The sequence below is a fragment of the Talpa occidentalis genome, unplaced genomic scaffold (genome assembly GCF_014898055.3).
Source record: "Talpa occidentalis isolate TD23 unplaced genomic scaffold, MPIMG_talOcc4v2.1 talOcc4.3, whole genome shotgun sequence".
NCBI classification, from domain to species: Eukaryota; Metazoa; Chordata; class Mammalia; order Eulipotyphla; family Talpidae; genus Talpa; species Talpa occidentalis.
This window is the reverse complement of record NW_023603184.1, coordinates 83,626,839-83,633,496: the sequence shown is the minus strand read 5'-3', so window position 1 is coordinate 83,633,496 and position 6,658 is coordinate 83,626,839. Positions and strand designations below refer to the sequence as shown.

The 6,658-nt window shown below is 44.7% G+C and overlaps 1 long non-coding RNA gene across 1 annotated transcript; it reads right to left on the bottom strand.

The window, feature by feature from the left end:
• Nucleotides 1–236: 236 nt before the first annotated feature.
• On the bottom strand, nucleotides 237–6,297 carry LOC119254750 (uncharacterized). The gene is made up of 3 exons (XR_005127343.1): nucleotides 6,229–6,297; nucleotides 4,116–4,408; nucleotides 237–324 (listed from the first exon to the last, which is right to left on the bottom strand). It is a non-coding gene; the product is annotated as an uncharacterized LOC119254750 (long non-coding RNA).
• Nucleotides 6,298–6,658: the final 361 nt, after the last annotated feature.

Genomic DNA, 6,658 nt, shown 5'->3' with positions numbered 1-6,658 from the left:
ACTCCTAGGTCTGGCAACCTTGCCCCCCACTCCTGCCCCAGGAGATATTTTATACTGGAGTCCAGAAAGCTTTATTTCATTTTCACTGAGAAACTATTTTAACCCATGAGGATTGTTGCAATCTGACAACATGCCCACCCTCAGATTCAGAAAGCTTTCTGGTTCAACAGGAGGAGACAGGGCTGTGGTTCACCACAGGCAAAGGCATTTTCTTGAACATTTTTCTGTACCTTTATCTTGTTTGCCATGTCCTTCCATCAGAAGCCTTTCCACTGTCTTCACGTCCTACAGCCTCTTTCAGTCCTATGTTCTAAGTCCAATGGCCTATGGAAGAGATGAAACAAGATCACCGCTGTAGTGGAAGGAGCTGGTAAGAGATCACTTTATGATTAGATTGTTTCTAGAAAAATCTCTCTACCTTGACAAAATTCTCTGTGATAACCTAGGATGGAAAAAAGCTCCACCATTTGGTGTGATACATATAGTGGTAAAAGCATGTGCAGAAGCAGCATAGAGGAAAAGTTAAAATATCCTTATTCCCCTCTATTCTTTGTTTTTTTCTTTGAAGGAGAAGTAGTCAGGAACCCCCAGACAGTAGGCAGTAGAGTGTGAAGTTGAAATACAATCCACAAAACTGTTAGGGTTAGGACAGTATGGACCCTGGAGTCAAATATAGATGTTAGGTTTTTCTCCTTGCTAGCTGTGAGGCCTTGGGAAAATGCCTTCATCTCTCTGCGCTGGGATTTCCTCATCTATAAAAGTAAGAGAAACATAAGTACCTATTTCACAGGCTTGTTGTGAGGAATGGATGAGTTAATGTGCTTGAAGCTCTTAGCACAGTCCCTTGTGTATATTAAATGCTCCATAAACATTACTTAGTGACAAGTTTATACATCCATCTGGTAAAAGGAGTCTTTTCGTCTTTCCAGGTAGACATAAAAGTAGATGAAAAACAAAACTCAAGAGATGGGATGAGGGAGGAAAAGAAAAAAACATGGGGCTCGAAGAATGAAGGAAGGGGAAAAGCAGAGGCAGAGCCCTGGGGCAGATGGCATTGTCTTCCAAGTGTGTCCCTGGGTCAAGTGAAAGGCTTCTCCCCTGAGAAGGAGTAAGTTGTGGATTCCAAAGAAGATGCATTGCCAGGGTCTCATAGGAACCAAAAATGAGACCATTAACAGGGTTTCTGAGAAGACTGAGAAGCTTCTCAGAAGTGTGGAGGACAGACACCCCATAATATCACAGGAGATAATGCAGCATCAAAAGTGGGTACCCAAGAAAGTCAATGCCTACATTTGAAACCTGTTTTTACATGTTACTATAAAATATGCAGAATTTTCTGGTGATAAAATTTCTTTTTTTCAAATTTTTATTTTACATATTTTTTACTGTAAAAATGAAGCAAAAGTATCAACCCAGCCTTTCACATATTTAAGAATGCGGGACAGGGAGAACTATGTTATTTGATTATATTCTGTACCACTGATTACCTAGATGGGGGTGCCTTTGACCAGCGAAATTTCAGGTGAACAAGCAAGGAGGGAACAGACAAGTCAAGCAGAGGGAAGACTGTCAAACATTCCAAATGTGAAGACAGCATGGTTTGTGTGGACTGCAACAGTGATAGGGTGTTACCGGAGGATGATGCTGAGGGCAAGTTCTAGGGAGGGACAATGAGTCTTGCCCCGGTACTTGAACATGATCTTTCTAAGCTGTGAGCAATCACTGAATGTTGTTGAGCAAAGAGATGTCAGCTTAGAAACACACTGGAGAATGATTTTAAAAGGGCTGCAATTGGACAGTGGGAAAAATATCCAAGCCCTCCTGTTTAGGCAGGACTGTGAAGACCTTGCTAACACGGAAGGAACGCAGGAGGTGGGGTGATTTATGTTGTGGAAGTGAAGCCAGAAGGAAAAGTGATACTCCTTGGGTTCGGGTTTGGGTGCTGAAGGCATGAGGGTGCTTCAAGAGATAGCACAAGCACAATGGGAAATATGACTTTCTTTTTGGTTCTAGGATGGAGAGGAGGGGCTGAGTGTCTGGGGGAAGGTGTGCATATGTGAGTAAAGGAGTGGAATTAGTGAAAGACACTTTCCGAAGCTAAATGGAAAAGGCATTTAGCTTATCTGCTGTTTTATATTATCTTTGTCACATCTCCTCTTCTTTAGAGAGGGAATATTTAAAGAGACTCCAAAGGCAGAACATCCAACTAATGTTTACTAAGTGCTTCCCTTGTTGCTTCTTTGGATGGTTGAGTACTTTACTTATATTACCTCATTTTATTCTTAAAACAGTTTCATGAAATGAATATTATCATTTCTAGTTTACAGATGAACAAATTGAGATTCAAAGGGATTAAGTAATATGCTAAAAGCCAGACAGTTAATAATGGTAGAACCCATAGCACTCTTAAAGAATAGAGAAAATTTCAGGAAAGAATTTTTATTGTTCCTATTTCTGGGGTGAGGAAGATAGGCTGATAAGAAATTTGGATGAACAAATGCACTTTGGTAGTATTAACACTATACATTTACTGCATGTTCATGCTTTCAAAGCATGTTCACATACCTCATCTCAGAATCCTTCAGAATATGTACTTGAGGCAGCCAAGGCAGAGCCTAATGTTTCTATCAGTCAATGAGCAAACATCTGCTGGGGGTCACCACTGACATAGGGTCACTGTTCATAGGGTGTTTGCTGAAGTTTCATTCATGGTCCCCCTCCAAGGTGTTTAGAGCTTCGCAAAGAGTGGAGACAGGGGCTATGGGACAGCAGAGGGCTGGCAGGCCAAGTGCTACATAGATACTATCAACCATTCATTTACAAAGGTTTTTCCAACATTCTAGTGTCTCTGGGGCAATGGTCCTCAAATGGAGGAATGATTTTGACCCCCTGCGGACATTTGGCAGTGTCTAGAGACATTTTTGATTCTGAAGACTTTGGGGGAGGGTGCTGCTGCTGACTAGTGGGTGGAGGGCAAGGGTGCTGCCAAATAGCCTAGAGGCACAGGATATTCCCCACAATAAAGAATTATCTAGCCCAGAATGGCAATAGCATCAAGGTCAAGAAAGTTGCTCTAGGGCTATATGATTACTTGATTTGAGTTTAATTTTAAAATAGTGATAAAACAACAGATACCCTGAAAATTACTACACACTAAATTTTAACACATTGTACTCACCAAAAGATTAATTTGTGCTGCCAAATAAATGCTATTGTGGTGAACTTGGACTAAATCTTTCTGGCACAGTGATTATAAAGGAGAATAATTTCTTAACAAGATTACCTACCATGCTGAATAGCTGAAGATTTTGATGAGCGGTTTTTTTTTTTCCAATTTAACCATTTCTGACAACTTTTTAAAAAATTTAACCATTTCTAACTACTTGCCTGTATGTATCATGCCTTTTTCAATAAAATGCAGAAATAAATTTGGAAGCTGAAGGTGATACAAGACTACAGCTGTCATCCACAACACTCAAATCTCATGTCTCGTATTTGCCAAACAGCCAAATTGATGGACTTTAAAAGTAAATGTAACTTTGAACCCATAAGTTTGAATTCATGAAATTCTGATCTCATTTCGGAAAAAAAATAAAGCCTGTGCCTATATTAAAAAGAGGTTTGAAAACCTCTGGTGCAGGGCATAAGATCCACAACCTGGCCCTCTAACTGTGTTATTTAGACCATCGGGGCTCTTGACACAGTTCTTAATACAAATGCAGGTCCCACCCAGACCTACTGAATCAGGATGCGTATTTCATACTCTTTAGATTGTGAGAAGCCTAGCCTATAGAACTTCACAAAAAAAGGAATCAAGTAGGACTTATGGCATAAGCAGTAAGGACTGCAAGCAAGGTGGGATTTCAGCAGGGCATGATTTGAATTAACTAGACAGGGAAATGTGGAGAGGGCATTTCAGGTGGGGGAAGGGGTAGGATGAAAGGGCCAGAAATAGACCACCCTGGCCAGACAGAGGGGTTCTGGTAGTAGGACACTTAGAAACAATTTGAAGAATTTTGGGGTGGGGGGGGGTTCATGGGCTGAGAGAGGTGGGCAGTTAGCTGGCTCCCCCACTTCAGGACTGCTGCATGGGGGCCACTTCAGCCCCCCCTTACCTTGTTGCCAGAGCAGCCTCCACGGAATTCCGGGTGAGGATTGCCAACTGCTTCACCACCATGAATCAATTAAATCTTCAATAGCCCCAAGAAGTTGAGGCTCATTATCTCCATTTTCTAGATGGGGAGCCAACCACTTCCGAAGCTGCAATTACTGAAGGTCAGAGGGCACCTGAGGCAGGAAGTCTGGTCTGTAACAGTACATTCTTGGCCCTCCTGCTTCTCCCTCATGAGGGGGCACAAAGAGGAGCTGCTTGCAGCTGCTTTCTGAGCTTAAGGGGCTCTAATGATTCCTGGCAAGGAGAAAAAGGGGCAGTTAGCAACTTCATGTAGGCTGGACTCCAGGGAAATCCTCGTGCAGGGGAGGGGCAGGCTGCTGAGAAGGTTTTTCTGGAAAGATGCTGGGACAGGGCAGTCTCTGGGGTGTGAGAGGGAGCTGCTGGGGAGGGTAGAAGAGGAGGCAGACACAGAGGGGACGGACGTCTGCCAGCTGAGGTCTCTGGGGGACTATTCCTAAGAGAACGTGGAACTATAATAGCTTCCAGTCAGGCAACATGAAAACGTCAACTGAGTCAAGAGTCACCTAGTTTTCTTAATAATACAAATAGGCCTAACTGAAGGCTATGTGTCAGCTGAACTCTTTACAGGCCCACATAAAAGCCCCGGGAAATAGAATGTGCACTTTGGCTGCTGGCCTGAAGCATTGATTCCAAATGGGCCCTCCTGACCTGTCCTGCTTTTGCAAGGGTCAGCTTTCTCTTGACCTTTTGAAAGACCCGAGAGATTTAGCGAAGGTAATGAGCTTGACTCTAGTCTAAGGACTGGTAAATACCAAAGGGATAAAGAGAAGAGTCGGGGCAAATTGCTCCATCTCTTCAGGGTCACCTATTCTGAAGATGGAAGACTGCGACGACCCCCTGGCCCTGAGCTGCTTCGCGCATATGTTGACATCCAGCTGGGGGCCCTTAACTCTGCCTGAAGCTGATTCGTCAACTCTTGGGGGCTGAGTATGTTGAGGCCCCGCCTCTCCTTGATTCTGCTCTTTGATTCCTAGTTAATGACTCCCAGCTGTGCAAGGTCTTGAGTTTGTTCAAACTTTCTGAGAAGACTCTGAAACCTGAGCTCTTTATGAGGCCCGCTGTGAACACCTTTGGGAACAGAGCAAGTGCTGCTGCATCCTGATGGAGCTGCACCATGGCCTGCAGCATCACTACAAAGTGTGGGGGACAGAAGCTGAAGGTGCCTGGTGGTGGGGGAACCAGGAATTCACCCCCCACCTTTGGCCTCTCAGGCCTCCTGGACAGGTCTCAGGCACATATCTGTCCCTATATTCAAGGAATGATGTTTGGGACAGTTCTCAGTCTAAAGAGCCTAGGACTTCACCAGTGCAGAGGGATATGGGTTCCTTGCCTCTCTCCCAAATTCATGAAATGAAGTCTGGGATATTAAACTCTTCCTGCCAGCTGCAAAACACCAGGAGAAGGTAATATTAATCTGAGAACACCTTAGTATATGGAGACTGTTTGGGTTCTTTGGCAGTACAGCTAACAGAGAAGTTGGCAAAGGTGGGGAGAAGTGTGGAGATAAAAGGGGAGTCCCAAAGTTTACCTGGTTAAGGGATGCCACAGGAAGGGGTGCATGAAAACCTCTGGAGGAGTAATTCAGGATAGTCAGGGCAAAAGAGAAAAAGGATTTTGTAGTACAGACAGGCGGCAGGGCGGGCAGGGGTGCTGAGGGGGCCAGGAGGCTGGCAGGCCTCCCACCCTCTAGCGAATCTGATGCTTTTCTCTTTGGGCCTTCTCTGGTGTTCTCTTCCTCTCATAGCCATCCTTGCCCTCATAGCTGTCCTTCCGTTTTCTGCCGCCCTTACATACTAAGCCTCCAGGCTCAGGTGTGGCCACTTTTGCATGCCCACACCATGTTCCAGGTGTCCACCATCAGGCATACGTACACTGAGCACATGCTCCCAAGTGTCTGCTGCAATCAAGGCCACAGGTGATAGCCACAGAGGCCAGGGGCGTAAAAGCCTGGCCATTTCATTTATTCTACAGAGTTCAATAAAGTTCAAAGCTAAGTAGCAACCCAGCCCCAGCCCCAGCCCCAGCCCAGGTACCTGTTCATGGTGCCTTGGATTGGAAGCCAGTCATGGGGTGTAGACTGCATCCTGATCTGCAGAGGCAGGGCAGGGCTGAAAAGGTGACAAGACACGATTCACTGCTGACGGTTTGAGCTCTCAGGGGCCAGTGTGGCCGTGGGGACCTGGGGAGTTTCAAAACCTGAAGCCCTAGACAAGTATAGTGTAGCCATGTAATAGAATACCACAAAGCCATTAAAAACCACACTATTTTTAAAAAGCCCATACTGTTCTTTAACACTACTGAAGTATATGGGGAAATTCTATCAATACATTTGAAATTGAAAAGCTGTGAGTTTATAAACAATGCATGGAGATTCCACTTTCTTCGTTGAACACACACTGGAGCTGTGGTATACTGAAAGGACACTAACACATCAGCACTGGTTAGCTCTGTGTAGGGCAAGTG